We start from the raw sequence: 17,015 nt of genomic DNA on the forward strand, positions 1-17,015 counted from the left end.
GCCGGTGCAGACTCAATGGGCTGAATGGCCTCCTTCTGCACTGTAAATTCTATACCCAAACAGGCGCCGGAGTGTGGCAACTAGGGGCTTTTCACAATAACTTCATTGCAGTGTTAATGTCAGCCTACTTGTGACAATAAAGCTTATTATGTCCAACCACCGGTCAAGATCCAGCTGCACTCGGTTTCGGTGACTAAGGTTGGCATATAGAAAATCCCGGTGTTCCCCTCAGGGGATGAGGGGCAACTTGGTGTAGAACACGAGGGAAACCACTGCCTCGCTACAGAGGGACTCAAAATCATCTCCCTTGCTCCCCACCGAGCAGCCGTTCCCATCGGGGCAGCCGGACCAACTTCTCGAGCAATTACGGTTGAGCAATGAATGTTCGCAAAAAGTGAAGCCCACCTGCAGTGAATGAATAAAATAACAAAAGGACAAATTGGATTACTCCATCAAAGAGCTGGCACAGACCTAATGGGCCAACTTGTGTTGGGAGTATTCTGTGACTTTTAAAAATTAGTTTGTGGGATGTGGGCATCGCTGGCTAGGCCAGCATTTATCGCCCATTCCTAAAGGCCCTCGAACTGAATGGCTTCCTCGGCCATTTCAGATGGCAAGAGTCAACCACATTGCTGTGGGTCTGGAGTCACATGTAGGCCAGACCAGGGCCTTCCCTAAAGGACATTAGTGAAAGATGGGTTTTACGATAATGGTTTCATGTTTCATGTTTCAGCATTGGACTTATAATTACAGGTTTTTGTTAAATTCAAGTTCCACTGTCCACCGTGGTGGGGATTCGAACCTGGATTCCCAATTAGTTTTTGCAGACACTAATTACTCATCAGCATATCCCTTCCTTTTCAAATACTCTATGCTCAATCATTATTTCCTTAATGTGCAGCTATTTCCTGACCATCACCATTTTCACAGATCCCACTTTTCCCATTTACCGACGCTCCCTAAATTATCATTTGCCTTCATTTTTACAGAGGCTCCCTGAGTGAGCTCCACACTGCGCATGCGAGACGGACCCGGACGCCAGGGACGAAACCGGGTAGTCGAGATTGGTGCGAGAAACAATATTGATGGTTTTATAGTCATGTCTGGGATAGAAAATGTTGACGATTTTATTTTGGACTCTGGGTCCACACTCGCTCTTCGGACAATATCCATTTAAAACCCGCTCGCTCGAGCGCTCATACCAACTGCTGCCATGGCCTGCGCATGCTCAGTTCACCCTGCCTGGGAGTGGGTGACAGGAAAAGGGGCGGAGTCGGAGGACCAAGCCGGTGCGCCCGGTCCTCCAGCCAATCGGAGAGAATGAGGGTCGGGGCTGAGTGTGACAGCTTCTTCCAATAACAGCTGATGGAAAGCTGGACCAGTCTCTTAGTGTCAACTTGCTGCTGTGACAAAACGTGCATTAAATTGCTTCCCATATTCAATACAGTTGAAAAGACTTTCTCCAGATGAACTCTCTGGTGTTTCAGAAGGTCGGATTATGGAGTGAATCCCTTCCCACAGACGGAGTAGGTGAACGGCCTCTCCCTAGTGTGAATACACCACATAATTTCCAGGTCAGATGGATAATTAAATCCATTTCCATAGTCCCCACATTTCCAGTGGTTGGGAAATGTTTCTTGGACACCTCAGGTTTATCCCACATCTTATTGAAAGTGAAGAGAGCCAAGAAAGACCAAAGTGCCTTTTGTCACTCAGTATAGCTCACATCCAAAGAGGTGCAGACAGATATATGAGGAGAGGGAATCAGGAATGGCCCACTCCCATGACCCAAAGGACAACAGTGGATCACACAATCCTTATTTCCATTTAAATAGTTATTTTGAAAAATTATTTTTAAATCTAGAGTACCCAATTATTTTTTTCCAATTAAGGGACAATTGAGCCTGAGCAATCCACCTATCCTGCACATCTTTCGGTTGTGGGGGTGAATCACACGCAAACACGGGGAGAATGTGCAAACTCCACACGGACAGTGACCCGGGGCTGGGATTGAACCTGGGACCTCGGCGCTGTGAGGCAGCCGTGCTAGCCACGGCACGCCACGCAGAAATGGGGAGAATGTGCAAACTCCACACAGACAGAGACCCAGGGCCGGGATTTGAACCCAGATCCTCAGCGCCGTAGGCAGCAATGCTAACCACTGTGTCACCGTACTGCCCCTTGTTGAAAAAGGTCTTGATTACGTTTTTGGATGAGGTTAACAGAGAGACTGGATGACAGCATTGTCATTCTGAAGAAGAGTCAGACGGATTCAAAACGTTAACTCTGTTTCTCTCTCCACAGATGAATCCAGACCTGCTATATCTTTCCAGCATTTTCTGTTTTTATTGCAGTTTATGTTGTGTATGTGAATATTAGATCAAGTACCATTTATTAAGCATCTAGCAAACTTGAAGCCCACAGGATTAAATTGTCAGCAGAAGCATGGATACAAAATAAGCCATGGGATGAAATTAGAGCTGTGGTGAATGGTTGTTTTTCATAAAGGAGTAAGGGATACAGTGGACCTCGCTATGGTTAAGTATCAGGGTCACTGCCTTTTTGATTCGATATCACTGACATCCATAAAAATCAATATCCATAGAAACCTTACAATGCAGAAGGAGGCCATTCAGCCCATTGAGTCTGCACCGATCCTCTGAAGGAGCACCCTACCTAAGCCCTCTTCTCCACCCTGTAACCCCACCTAACCTGCATATCTTTGGACACGAAGGAGCAATTTAACATGGTCAATCCACCTAACCTGCACATTTTTGGACTGTGGGAGGAAACCGAGCACCCGGAGGAAACCCACGCAGACACGGGGAGAAAGTGCAAACACGGAGAGTCACCCATGGCCAGAATTGAAGCTGGGTCCCTGGCTCTGTGAGGCAATCATGCTAACCACTGTGCCACCATGCCATCCTTCTGACTTGGATTAGAGGTTACAGGAACAATATCAATATTTTCAGATGACACAAAAGTTGAAAGTATCGGTGAGGAAGAGAGTGAGAGATTTGAGTAGGACAGAAGCGGAATGGTGAGCTCACGGCAGATGAAATTCAACACAGCAAACTGGGAGGTGATCGACTCTGGGTGGAGGAATGAGGAGAAATAATCCAAAGAAGAGCAGAATTTTGTTAGAATTTCGAATGCACAGCCCGATCGGATGGTGGATACAGATTCAATAATTACCCGCAAAAAGGAATTAGATTAAAAACTCAAAGCCGCAACTAGGGAAATGGGGAAATTGGACAAACTGGATTGGTTTTATAAAGAGATAATACAGAATCGATCTGCTGAATTACCACTATTTTACTGTACTATGATTCTTACAATTCTGCAATATTGTCTTTTATTTAGCTCTTGCTGAATAGAGCAAACTCAGGGGCTGGGTTTCTTTCCAATCAGAGAGGCTGCTCTGTGTATCAATCCACTTCCTGAGATTGTTAAACTAGCTGCAGCACCTCAACCAATTTCCTGTCTGTTCAGACATGTCCTGTTTGTTTTTCCAATGGCTTCAGTCAATGTAGTTTTGTTTTAAACAACACATTACTCTATATCCATCCTGTGGGATCTGACTTATTTCCTCTTATCAATTGTTTTAAACGCTGTTCCTGTTTTATCCTGAATCAAACTGCACAAACTGTTTCATTTCAGATTACATTCACCAGGGCTTCCTGGGTCCTTTCTCTCCTTCTTCACGGTGTCATAGTCAGTTTTAGTGTGCTCTTTCCAAGGGCGGGCGCCGACTCGATGGCCTGAATGGCCTCCTTCTGCACTGTAAATTCTATGATCTATGATCCTATGTTCCCCTTTAGCTTTCTCTGCTCCAAGGAAAACAATCCCCGCCTATCCAGCCACCCTGAACCGCTCCAGCCCAGGCAACATCCTGGTGAGTTTCCTCTGAACTCTTTCCAGAAAAATCAAATGTTGACTCTGACAGGGTTCAGTTCTACATTCACTGGTCACTGGTTCTACTCCAGCCCCTTGTTCAAGTGCTCAATATTACAGAAGCTCAATTCTCCAGCCACTTGAACCCGGGGGCCTGATATCAGCATCTGGAGTTGACCTGACTTGATGCAATGCACCATGTAAACAAAACAAGGTCCTTTAACTACGGTGATTGAAAATTAGTGTCTGTTTCTTTAAGAGCTGATCTCACTCCCTACTTTCCTTCAATGTGTGGAATATGTCCCTTTAAGAACTGCTCTCACTCCGACGCTTCCTGCGATGTTTGAAAAGCAGCACATTTTACTCACCAATGTTAAACTATGTCTCCACTCCAGCAAGTTGACTTCTTGAAACAATAGATTGTTGAACTATTTCTGAGTTGGGTAAAGCCAGAGGCGGCAGGAGATCCTGGACCCTGATCCACTAAACCCGACCCCACCCACTGACAGTTCACAATGGCCGGGGAATGATTGACGGCAACTCCGGACCAATAGGGGGTCTGAAGGACCGAGTGTGGCGATTGGTCGTCCAACCAATCGGAGTGAATGAGGGGCGGGGCTGAACCCGGACCCTCTCATTGGCTGAGACTCTATCATTTTGAAGCCGATTTTTCTCCAACTCCGAGGAGAAAACTGGACTTTTCTATTTCTGGCTTTAAACAGATGAAACCCAGTGGGTGTGGAGCAAACATTTCAATATTTGTTACTGAAATGGATTCCTTCAGAACAGACAGTCGAGATTACTTGAGGGTTGTGGGGTCAGTCAGTTGAGTTGGCTGGTTCATGCTGTGGAGCGTCGCCAACAGCGTGGGTTCAATTCCAGTGCCTGCTGTGGTTATTCATGAAGGTCCACCTTCTCAACCTTGAGAGTGATGAGCATCGGAGATGTGCGAGGTCCAGACTTGGAGGAGCAGAAAGATCTGGGTGGGATGTCGGGCTGGAGGTGGTTATAGAGAGAGAGAGGAGCGACATCAGGCAGGGATTTGAAATAAAATCCGAGCATTGTAAAAAAACTGATGCATTGTTGGACCGTGAACCAATGTCGATCAGTGAGTACAGAGGTAATTAGTGAATGGGACTAACTGTGAGTTAGGATACGGAGAGATGGAGGGGTCGCGATAATGTCACTGGACTAATAATCCAGAGGCCCAGATAAATATTCTGGAACATCGGATTAAATCCCAATATGGATTGGTGGAATTTAAATTCCATTAATAAAATCTAGCCTCAATAATGGCGACCATGAAATTAACATGAATTGTCGTAAAACCCCTGGTCTAGCCTACATGTGACTTCAGACCGAGAGCTATGTGATCGACTATTAACTGCCCTGAAATGGCACCCCCCCCTCCCCCCCCCCCCTCCCCCCTCCCCCCCCCCCTCCCCCTCCCCCCCCCCCCCTACCCCCCCCCCCCTCCCCCCTCCCCCCCCCCCCCCTCCCCCCTCCCCCCCCCCCCCTCCCCCCCCCCCCTCCCCCCCCCCCCCCCTCCCCCCCCCCCCCCCTCCCCCCCCCCCCCCCCCCTCCCCCCCCCCCCCCTCAGGACTAAGAAAAAGGAAATCCACACAAAACAAATGTTCCAGTGCTCAGCATCAGTGCAGAGGACAAAGCCTAACCTCCAATATTTGAGCAAGTGATGTCTACTCACACTCCTTTCCCTGTCTCTGAACATTTTTGATCTGAAACACCGTGAATTTTGTGAAGTACGTCAGGTAACATCGAAAAATACATATATCGAATCCCAGGAAGTCCCGAAGCCTTTAAAAAATGAAATGCTGTTGAATTTGACTCGCTGTTGCAATGCAGAAGGCATGGGAGCCCAGACAAACAGCAATGTGCTGATGACCAGCAAAGCTGGTGGCCACCCAATACAGTCAGATGGGAACTCACTGGTGTGTCTGAGTGAATCCCTTCCACACTCAATGCAATGAATGGTTTCCTTCCTGTGTGAGTTGGTATTACATCAGATATTTATCACATTTAAAACTTTTCACACAGTGCGGACACTTGAAGATGTCTCTTTTCAGTGAATAACTTGAAGGGCAGTGAGGCTGGAAACACAAGTGAATCCTTTCCCATATATGGAGCAGATGAACAGGTTCTCCCTGGTGTGAACCCATGGGTGTATCCAGAGACTGGATAACTGGTTGAATCTTTTCCCAGACACAGAGTCAGTGTTGCGGTTTCTCCTCACTGTGAATGTGCTGGTGTTTCTGGAAGCTGGACGATTCAGTGAATCTCTTCCCACCCACACAGGGCAGAGGAACAGTCTCTCCCTGGTGTTGTGATGTCAATGAGTCATCACAAGAATGTTGAATATTTCTGTCTGCTCTCTATCATTCACTATGGCATTATGCTGTCTATCCCTTAATGGTCCATTCACATCACATCTTTTATTGTATCAGTAAAATATTTTATTGTTTTGCTTCATGTTCCTTGACAATTTATTTTCACAACGGAGGTGTCACTGTGAATAATGTGCAAATCAGTAAGAATTCTTAGCTAGGATTAATCAGCACTTTCTAACTGGAGACGTTAATCGGTGTAACCTTTCAGAAACTGAATTGTAGATTTTTACCCAAGATCAATTTCAGATTGCAGTAGAAGTTAATGGGCTGGATTCTCCATCCCGCCGTGCCACATTTCTGTTTCAGCACGCCAGCTGGATGCTCTGTTACGCTGGCCGGTCAATGGGATTTCCATTGTGGGGCAGCCCCACGCCGTCGGGAAACCCCCGGGCGCCGGCAAAAAGGGAGCATCCCACCGGCGGAGAATCCAGCCCCATAATTGTATTAGAATGGAGTATCTGTCATGGGTTCTTGAATTAAGCAGAAAATTACAGATGACGTTTTTTAAAAGGGAGACTGTGGTCCTCAAAATCAGTGGCTTCTCCAGAATATTCAACTCAAGCCAATTATTCTTTTTTTTTAAATAATTTTTATTGAAAGAGTTTTTCCATACAAACATTTACCCCTACTATTTTTAAAATTATATACAACACAATCCCTCTAGGCAAAAATCCCTCCCTCGCCCGCCCTCTCGCGCGCACCAGTCCTCCCCCCCCCCCCCCAAAGCAACAACTTAACAAACAAGGCAGCCTACAGTTTCAGACATGAGCAGCGAGCAGACTTGCCCGCGTTACAGTCGTACATGTCCCCCCACGACCATTGCTGCCCCCCCTCCCCTCCCCCCTCCCCTCCCTCCCCCCTCCCCTCCCCCCCCTCCCCTCTCCCCTCCCCTCCCCTCCCCCCCCTCCCCCTCCCCCCCTCCCCTCCCCCCCCTCCCCCTCCCCTCCCCCCCCCCCCCCCCCTCCCCTCCCCCCCCTCCCCCCCTCCCCTCCCCCCCCTCCCCTCCCCCCCCTCCCCCCCTCCCCCCTCCCCTCCCCCCTCCCCCCCCTCCCCCCTCCCCCCTCCCTCCCCCCTCCCCTCCCCCTCCCCTCCCCCCTCCCCCCTCCCCCCCCCTCCCCTCCCCCCTCCCCCCCCCTCCCCCCCTCCCTCCCCCCTCCCCTCCCCTCCCCCCCCCTCCCCCCTCCCCTCCCCCCCCTCCCCCCTCCCCTCCCCCCTCCCCCCCTCCCCCTCCCAGTTCCCCTTCCCACTTGGCTTTCAGCTCCTCCCCTGATGCTTCGTCCGCCTCCTGCGTTATCTTGTAGATGTCTGATATCTTCCCCCCTCCGACCCAGACCCCCGAGAGCACCCTATCACTCGCCCCCTTACTGGGGAGCAGGGGGAACCCCTCCACCTGCCGTCTAGCAAATGCCTTCACTTGTAAATATCTGAACATGTTTCCCGGGGGCAGCTCAAACTTCTCCTCCAGCCCTCCCAGGCTCGCAAACCTCCCCTCTATAAACAGGTCCTTCAGCTGCCGTATGCCCACCCTGTACCAGCTCTGAAATCCCCCGTCGATGTTCCCCGGGATGAATCTATGGTTCCCTCTTATTGGCGCCGCCAACAGACCACCCATTTCCCCCCTGTGTCGCCTCCACTGCCCCCATATCTTGAGGGTGGCCGCCACCACCGGGCTCGTGGTGTACCTCGTGGGGGGGAGCGGCCATGGTGCCGTTACTAGGGCCCCCAGGCTTGTGTTGCCACAGGACGCCCTCTCCATTCGTTTCCAAGCTGCCCCCTCCCCTTCCATCATCCACTTGCGCACCATTGACACATTTGCTGCCCAGTAATACCCCGAGAGATTGGGTAGTGCCAGCCCTCCACTGTCCCTACTCCGCTCCAAAAAGACCCTCTTCACCCTTGGGGTGCCGTGCGCCCACACGTAGCTCATGACGCTACTCGTCACCTTTTTGAAGAAGGCCCTAGGGAGGAAGATGGGCAAGCACTGAAATAAAAACAGGAACCTTGGGAGGACCGTCATTTTGATTGACTGCACCCTCCCCGCCAGCGACAGCGGTACCATGTCCCACCTCTTAAATTCCTCCTCCATCTGTTCCACCAGCCTGGAAAAGTTCAACTTATGGAGGGTCCCCCAGTTCCTTGCCACCTGCACCCCTAAGTACCTAAAGCTCTTTCCTGCTCGCTTGAAGGGGAGTCTCCCAATACCCTCTCCCTGGTCCCCCGGGTGTATCACAAAAACCTCGCTTTTGCCCAAATTTAGTTTGTACCCCGAAAAGTCCCCAAACTCTGCTAATAGTTCCATTATCTCCGGCATTCCCCCCTCTGGGTCTGCCACGTACAGCAGTAGATCATCCGCATACAGCGATACTCGATGTTCCTCCCCTCCCCTAGTCAGTCCTCTCCACCCCCCTGAACCCCTCAGTGCCATCGCCAACGGTTCGATCGCCAGTGCGAAAAGTAGGGGGGATAGGGGACATCCCTGCCTGGTCCCTCGGTGGAGCCCGAAATACTCCGACCTCCTCCCGTTTGTCACTACACTCGCCGTCGGGGCCGAGTAGAGCAACTTCACCCACTTAATAAACCCTTCCCCAAACCCAAACCGTTCCAACGTCTCCCACAGGTACTCCCACTCCACCCTATCGAATGCCTTCTCCGCGTCCAGCGCTACCACTATCTCAGCCTCCCCCTCCACTGCCGGCATCATAATTACATTCAGCAATCTCCGCACGTTCGTGTTGAGCTGCCGCCCCTTCACGAACCCCGTCTGGTCCTCATGGATTACCCCTGGCACACAATCCTCTATTCTAGCTGCCAGGATCTTTGCCAGCAACTTGGCATCCACGTTCAGAAGCGAGATAGGCCTGTAGGACCCGCACTGCACGGGGTCTTTATCCCGCTTCAGTATCAGGGAGATCAGAGCCTGCGACATTGTCGGGGGCAGAACCCCCCCCCCTCTCGCGCCTCATTAAAGGCCCGTACCAGTACCGGTCCCACCAAGTCCACATTTTTCTTGTAGAATTCCACCGGGAACCCATCTGGCCCCGGCGCCTTCCCCGCTTGCATCTGACCTATTCCCTTGACTAGCTCCTCTAGCCCTATTGGCGCCCCCAGCCCTTCTACCCGCCCCTCCTGGACCCTTGGGAACCTCAATTTGTTTAGGAAGTCCTCCATTCCCCCTCTCCTTGTCGGCGGCTCAGACCGATACAACTCCTTGTAAAAATCCCTGAAGACCCCGTTCACTTCTTGCCCCTTCTGTACTACCTTCCCGCCCCTCTCCTTCACTCCCCCAATCTCCCTAGCCGCATCTCGTTTGCGAAGCTGGTGTGCCAGCATCCTGCTCGCCTTTTCCCCATACTCATAGACCGCGCCCTGTGCCCTTCTCCACTGCGTCTCTGCCTTCCTGGTGGTCAGCAGGTCGAACTTGACCTGCAGGCTGCGCCGTTCTCCCAGCAGCCCCTCCTCTGGTGCCTCCGCATATCTCCTATCCACTTCCAATATCTCCCCCACCAGCCTCTCCCTCTCCTGCCTCTCCTTTCTTTCTCTGTGTGCCCTTATGGAGATCAGCTCTCCCCTGATCACTGCCTTCAGGGCCTCCCAGACCATCCCCACCTGCACCTCCCCCGTGTCATTCAAGTCCAGATAGCTCTCAATGCTCTTCCGGACCCTTTTACACACCTCGTCGTCCGCTAACAGCCCCACATTCAGCCGCCACAGCGGGCGCTGGTCCCGCGCCTCCCCCATTTCCACATCCACCCAATGTGGTGCATGATCAGAGATCGCAATGGCCAAGTACTCAGCTTCCCGTACCCTCGGGATCAGCCCCCTGCTCAACACAAAGAAATCGATTCTGGAGTACACTCTATGGACGTGGGAGAAAAAGGAATACTCCCTCGCCCTCGGCCTACCAAACCTCCATGGGTCTACTCCTCCCATCTGCTCCATGTACCCCCTCAGCACTTCTGCCGCTGCCGGCCTCCTATTGGTCCTTGAGCTCGATCTGTCTAGCCCGGGGTCCAGCACTGTGTTGAAGTCCCCCCCCATGATCAAGCCCCCTGCCTCCAGTCCCGGAATGAGGCCCAATAGGCGCCTCATAAAGCCCGCGTCATCCCAGTTCGGGGCATATACGTTGACCATCACCACTTTCTCCCCCTGCAGCTTACCCTTCACCATCACATACCTACCCTCCTTATCCGCCACCACCTCCTCCGCCACGAACGACACCCTCTTTCCCACCAGAATCGCCACCCCCCGGTTCTTTGCGTCCAATCCAGAGTGGAACACCTGTCCCACCCACCCCCTTCTCAGGCGAACCTGGTCCACTACCTTCAAATGGGTCTCCTGTAACATTGCTACATCAGCCTTCAGTCCCTTCAGGTGTGAGAATACCCTTGATCTCTTGACCGGCCCATTCAGCCCCCTCACGTTCCAAGTGATCAGCCGGGTCGCGGAACGACCCGCCCCCTTCCCCTGCCGATTAGCCATGTCCCGTTCCCTGCTCGCCCCGGGTCGACCCTCCCCTTCTGACCCGCTCCCCATGGCGATGGCCCCCTCCCCCCACCTCTCCAGTCCTCCACTTCCCATTTCTGGTCTTTCCAGCAGCAACCCGGTGTCCCTCCCTAACCCCCCTCCCCCCCCCCCTCCCCCCCCCCCCTCCCCAGGCTAGGACCCCTCCTAGCCGCGATGTACCCTCCATCGTACTCCCGTAAGTCAGCTGGTTTGCGCTGACCTGGCTGCTCCTGCCACACTCCGACTCTCCCCGGCTCGGGGGGGGGGGGGGGGGGCCTCCCCCCCCCTTGCCACTCCTCCCTGGCCCCGCTCCAACGCGGGAAAGGTCGCCATTGCTAGCCACGCCCCGCACTCCTCCCCTCCCCCCTCCTCTGCCCCGCGCGCGGGAAAACAGAGGAAAGCCCGCGCTTTCGCCCTGCCACACCCCACCCTGCCATCTTCAGTTCCACCCCCGTCCCCGTCCATGCCTGTAAAGAACCCCCCCTAGGAGCCCATATCCCCGATCTGCTCTCCCCCCCGTCCCGCCTCCCCAACTTAACATTATAAATAACAAATAGATAACAAATAACAATGTACTTAACAGTCGCCCTCTACCAAACAGTATAAATAACCATAAATAACCATAAATAACCATGAATAACCACAATAACAATAACTAAGGGAAGTTGGCAAAGGGGGGAAAAAACATCAGAAGAAAAAAAACCCAAAGCAAGAGTTCAAGATCCAAACAAGGAAAGAAGAAAAAAAAAAGGAAACCGTTCCAATAAGAGTTGCCCAGTTCCGACCCAGCCGAAAAAAAAACGAACCGCTTGTTCAGCTGAAAGTACCCGAGCGGACACGGCCGCCAAGTACCCCCTGGGTCTAATTCGAGTCCAGTTTCTCTTCCTGTACAAAGGCCCACGCCTCCTCTGGGGACTCAAAATAGTGGTGTTGGTTCCTGTAGGTGACCCACAAGCGCGCTGGCTGCAGCATTCCGAACCTGATCCTTTTTGCATGTAGCACCGCCTTCGTCTGGTTGTACCGGGCCCGCCGCTTAGCCACCTCCGCACTCCAGTCCTGGTAGACCCTCACCGTCGAATTCTCCCACTTACTGCTCCTTTCCCTCTTGGCCCACTCCAGCACTCTCTCACGATCGCTGAGTCGCTGGAACCGCACCAGCACCGCCCTCGGGGGCTCATTTGCTCTTGGCTTGCTAGCCATGACCCTGTAGGCCTCTTCCAGCTCCAGGGGCGAAGGGACGGCCCCTGCCCCCATCAGGGAGCTCAGCATTTCTGCTACGTATCCCGGGAGGTCTGACCCCTCCAGGCCTTCTGCCAGGCCCAAGATCCTCAGGTTCTTCCGCCTCATTCGGGTATCCAGCTCCTCAAAACGGCTCTGCCATTTCAGGTGGAGTGCCTCGTGCACCTCTACCTTTCCCACGAGGACCGTGGCCTCCTCCTCCCTCACAGTCATCTCCTGCTGCAGCTCCCGAATCGACGCCTCTTGGGTCGCCTGGGCTCCCATCAGCCTGGTGGTCGTCGCATTCATTGACTCCAAGAGCTCCATTTTCAGCTCCGTAAAGAAGCGCAGGAGAGCGGCCTGCTGCTCCTCCGCCCATTTCCTCCATTCCTCGGGTGCGCCACCGGCCGCCATTTTGGTCTTCTTCCCCCGCTTTTTTTGGGGAGCTGCTGTTGCTTTTTTTACCACCCCACTCCGGGTACCGACCATAAAGTTGGTCTGGTTCTCCTCAGGGAGCCTTCCCCCACCGGGATTTGTCCTTACAGCGCCGTTGGGGCCCTCCAATCGGCCCGAAAACACCTTTGTAGCAGGAGACGCCAAACGTGCGACTTAGCTGGTCATAGCCGCAACCGGAAGTCCCAAGCCAATTATTCTTAATATCAGCAGAAACAAACCAAATATTCTCAGATGACCAATTCTTGACGTAATTAACAGCAGCAGTTACAGCAGAATTCAACAACTGCTGTCGCTTGTGAACTTGCTGAGGTGACAGTAGGTGTTGTGACTGAGTGGATCCCTTCACACTCACAGAGCAGGTTCCCCAGTGTGAACTCTCTGGTGTGTTAGCAGATGAGAGCATTGAGTGAATCCTTTCCCACACTGGGAGCAGATGAATGGTCTCTCCTCAGTGTGAGTGCGCTGATGTGCAGTGAGGACAGAAGAATGTCTGAAGCTCTTTCCACAGATAGTGCAGCTGAATGGCTTCTCCTCGGTGTGAATTTGCCGGTGTGACTAGAGGCCAGATGAATGAGTGAATCTCTTCCCACATACGGAGCAGATGAATGGTGTCTCTCCAGTGTGAATTCGCTGGTGTCTAGTGAGGTCGGAAGACTGCCCGAACCTCTTCCCACAGTAAGAGCAGCTGAATGGTTTCTTCCCAGTGCGAGTGCGTTGATGTACCAGCAGGGTGGAGGACTGAGTGAATCGCTTCCCACGCACGAGGCAGCTGAATGGCCTCTCCGTGGTGTGAACCCACTAGTGTTCAGTGAGGTTGGTTAACTGCCTGAAACTCTTTCCAGTCAGTACAGCGGAAGACCTTCTCTTCAGTGTGATTTCGCTGGTGTCTCAGCAGAGTGGTTGACTTCATAAATCCCTTCCCACACACAGAACAGGTGAATGGCTTCTCCCGAGTGTGATTGCATCGATGGATTTCCAGCAGACATATGAAATTAAATCCTTTGCCACAGTCCTCACATTTGCACAGTTTCTGCATGGTCCCTCCCCCAGTGTGGCTGCAGTGATGGTATTCCAGCAGGGATAGGTAATTGAATCCTTTCCCACATTTCTCACATTTCCATATTGTCTCCCCAGTAGGACTGTCGATGGTTTTCCAACAAGCAGGCATAATTGAATCCTTTCCCACATTCTTCACATTTCCTGGGGCTCTCTCCCATGTGACTGCGTCGGTGAATTTCCAGCAGGGATGGATAATTGAATCCTTTCCTACATTCCTCAAATTTCCAGGGTTTCTCTCCCATGTGACTGCATTGGTGAAGTTCCAACAGGGATGGATAATTAAATCCCTTCCCACAGTCCTCACATTTCCATGGTTTCTCCATGGTGCCGATGTCCTGGTGTCTCTCCAGGTTGGATGATCAGCTGAAGCTTTGTCCACACACACAACACGTGTTCGTTTTCTCCCTGCTGTCAGGCTTTGCAACCAAAGAGACCTCTTTCCACAGTCAGTATACTGACTATCGCTCCGGTGTAAGTGCTTCCAGATCCTGTTATAAAAGAATAGAATGAGACAAAGTCACAGCGCAGAAGGAGACAGTCACCCTGAAGTTAGAATCCTTTTAGTTCTGAGACAAATCAGGATTTCACAAAAATCATCACTGTCAGTACAGACAGAAATTCAGAAACAATTCTAGTTTCTGTGGACCATTTCTCCCTCACTTGTTGCACTGAAGTTTTAAATCCCCATCCTGCAGTTTTTGTTCCTTCCTGCGCTGAAATCATAGAATTTTACACAAAAAGACGCCCATTGTGTCTGTGCTGACCATTGTAGCCATGCTGGCCACGCAAAATGGACACTGAGCCAAAGTAAAATGGAAGACAGAAGGAAAAGCCTGTTTAGTGAGAACAGACAGCCTGCTCTCAACTAATTAGCATTTTGCAAGCAGCAAACCAGTTTCTGGCCAGGTGCAAGGTCTCCAAGCCAAAGGTGTTAATGGCAAAGCGCTTAGCATTCTGATGAGGCAGCCCAGATCCAGGCACGAACAATGGCAACATTTCCATCTCAATGTAACACTTAATTGGTTGCGCAGACAGGATGGCACCAGAGTAACGAATATCGAAACCACCCCCCAACATCGAGGAAGGCCCTCGCATTGGAGGATTTCGAAGGTAACCGTTTGGAAACGCTCCAATCGGTACCGAAAGGTAGAGCCCGCCTAGAAGGGGGCAAGGACATTAGAGAGGGGTATAAAGGCAAATTCCCCACATAGCCCGGTCTGTTAAACCCGTGCTCCGGCCCTGATAGACATCTTGCATCCTGACTCCAGCCGTTGAGCACCAGCCGCCGAAACCGTAAGTTCAACGCTCGCTACGCGATCCAAGCCCACTAGACCCCCAGTACCAGAACGCTTGCTGAAGGCTGCAGTACAAGACCAGGACGAAGGCCTCGTTCTCTGACCTTGCCTGTTCCTGTTAGATAAGTATTCTGTTCACTTAAGTTTAGTTATAGCTTAGTCTCTTAGTGTGTGCATGAGTATTTATTATAACTGTATAATAAATATTGATCGTTTGAACCTTACTAATCGGTGTATCGTCTTTATTACTTTGAACTTGACCTTGGAATACTTGTGACGGTGTCTATACGGCACCTGGCGACTCCAGAGCTGAATAAATACATAGAACAGAGCCTAGTAGTGTTAAGCACACGTCGAATACGGAGGCGTGTTAATACACTCCAATAAACGCGTTTTACGCCCACAGTAAAACGTGCAACATTTAGTGGCGACTCCGCCGGGACACGGTTGTAAGTGGAAACCCCACACCGTCCAGGACCCTGAAATTTGAATTAGAACTCCAAATTGCAGAGAAAGAAAGAGATCACAAGTATTCAAGGTGTTCAAAATAATAAGCGTAATTCGGAAGTGTGTTTAGTGCATGCGTACTAACAGGGCTGTAAGGTAAAACTGAAAGCTTTTTGTTGCGACAAACTTTCGGTAGTTTCGTTAACGGAACATAGCGTAAGCCGTACCCGTTTCTTGAAACACAACCCCAACAACCCCCTGTTCCAAATTATACAAAGAGAGTCAGAGGAAATGGCCATGCAGGCAATGGAACGTCTGATGGATCCAGAAAGGTTTGTGGTCGCAGCGACCAGCAACAGTAGCAGGGTAGGCCAGTGTCCCACGTGGGAGCTGGAACTCCGCAAATATTTACAGGGAAAGGGATGGCCCCTTTGGAAAGAGTTTTGTGCAAATGAGGAGACAGGTCCCGGGAGTATAGGTCATACTTGGTGGGAGAACCTCTCTCAAATACACAAAAAGAACCTAGGTAAAGCACGCAAGCCGATGGCGATTGTGTCCTGTTTGGCACAGTTGCGAGGCGCAGAGGAGGTCATCAGGACGCTCCGGACAGATTTAGAAGAGAGGAATAGGATGAGTAAGGTCGATGTCAGGGACATCGAGAAGGAGAACCTGGATCTAAAAGGGAAGTTGGCAGAGAAGGATAGAGAGGTGGATGATGCCAAGAGGGCTCACCAGTCTTGTCTAGCTCATCTGAGCAGTTCCCAGACCCAGTATGAGAAAGCCTATCAGGACGTGCAACGTGCCGTTCTGATAAGACAGGAATCGGAGAAGCAGGTGGAGGCATTGCAGAGGCAATGCTCTGATCTCAAAGCAGCTTTGAGAGCACTCCATGCTGCAACGACCGAACAAAGACAAAGCACAGTTGACCACGCGAAATGCAGGAAACAGATTGCGGAATTGCAATCTCTGCTTTCGGTGCAGAATGGCTTCCAAAGCACCTTTGGAGCACAGTTAGATGGGGAAAATGCCCCAGATTGGCAGGAATTAAGTGAGACAGCACAGCGTTATGTTCAGGGAACATGTGCGCCAGCAGCTCAGCAGAAACGACAGGCACCCCAACCCCCCACAGCTCAGACCATAACCGCACCCATGAATCCCGTAACCACGCAGAGAAAAGCCGAATCAGAAGGCGCCCCAGACATAACCTACACCACCCCTTTAACAGTAACCCAGCTAAGGGACGCGTGTGAAAAGATCACTCCGTTCCTCCTCACCGCAGACCCCCACCAATTCTTCGCAAAAGTGAAACAGCAGGCTACCATGTACGGCCTGGATGAGAGCGAGCAGGTTAAGCTCACAGTTCTGAGTTTAGACCAGAGTGTAGTAGCAGCCCTCCCCGACCCACAGAACGTGGCAGGAGGCAGCCTAGAGGAGATGCACACCGCCATTTTAGATGCCATAGGGTACAATAGAGGTGACCCAGTAGAAGGATTAAACAAATGCAGGCAGAAAAGATCCGAACACCCCACAGCATTCGCAGGAAGGCTGTGGATTCATTTCAGCGCAGTTTTTGGACAATTAGATAGAGCGCATTTAACCCGCGAAAACATGGTTAAATGGACGCGCACAATAATCTCCCACGCAACAGAAGCAGGACAGAGCGCTTGCAACAGCTATGACCCCTCAGAAGAGGCCCATAACGAGAAATGGGTCCTGAAAAGGTTGTCCCTGCGCTTGG

Source organism: Scyliorhinus canicula, unplaced genomic scaffold (genome assembly GCF_902713615.1).
Source record: "Scyliorhinus canicula unplaced genomic scaffold, sScyCan1.1, whole genome shotgun sequence".
Taxonomy (NCBI): Eukaryota; Metazoa; Chordata; class Chondrichthyes; order Carcharhiniformes; family Scyliorhinidae; genus Scyliorhinus; species Scyliorhinus canicula.